An 839-nucleotide genomic window follows, 5' to 3' on the forward strand; every position below is an offset into this window, starting at 1 on the left:
TATAGTGATTAAAATTTCTATTCACTATGCTAAATCTTTTAAAATATACAAATTCTCTTTTTAAATTAATATTTACAAATTAACAGTGTACACATTTATTGAAATATAACTATATTTTTATTCAAAATAAATAAATACAATGCTGTTTAAAAGGTGGCAAGTTTAATTATTTAGCAGCTATTAAAAATACTTTCTTCATTTACATGATAAAATGAAGGACTAAATAAATACCATCAAAAATATGAAATTAAAGAATTAATATGTAAGAAACAAAATCAAGACTTTAGAACTAAATTAAACAATCTTACTTTAAATCAAAATGTATAGAATTAATGAATTGTTTAATCAAATCCATTCAAATCAAATCAAATATTTGAACATCAAAATGATTGATGTTCAAACATTTTATTCTTTATACTAATACAATCATTTATGTATTATTAACGACTTATTGTATTGTTTTCCTATTTATAAGAGAAGACTGAATGTAAAAATTACTTACTAAAATTAATCAATTTAGATGAATCTGAAATGAAAAATTTGACATATTATTCTCAATAGCAATTCTTAGCAATGTTCCCTCTAAGCTGCGCGGCCGCGCACTGCTCAAATTGTTGCCGCGCACAAGAATTTATGTGCCGCGCAGGCGATCATGCACACCGATTTGAATTGTTTACTTATTTCTCTGTCTGCAACATGATTATTGCTACATATATTTCAATTAAATACATTAAATCATTGACAAGAGATAATATTTTGTATAAAAGACTGTTTTAAAATTAATTTTAATCTCTACTTTATAATTAATTATTTTAATTTTTATAGAAAAAAATAAGATT

General features: G+C 23.2%; 1 protein-coding gene across 1 annotated transcript in view; it reads right to left on the reverse strand.

The window, feature by feature from the left end:
• Positions 1-839, reverse strand: part of LOC111642346 (gastrula zinc finger protein XlCGF8.2DB-like) — an 8,017-nt gene that overhangs the window by 1,588 nt on the left and 5,590 nt on the right. The gene's annotated exons all lie outside the window — the stretch shown is intronic.

Source organism: Centruroides sculpturatus, unplaced genomic scaffold (assembly GCF_000671375.1).
Source record: "Centruroides sculpturatus isolate CEXI.00-Female unplaced genomic scaffold, Cexi_2.0 scaffold1376, whole genome shotgun sequence".
Lineage (NCBI taxonomy): Eukaryota > Metazoa > Arthropoda > Arachnida > Scorpiones > Buthidae > Centruroides > Centruroides sculpturatus.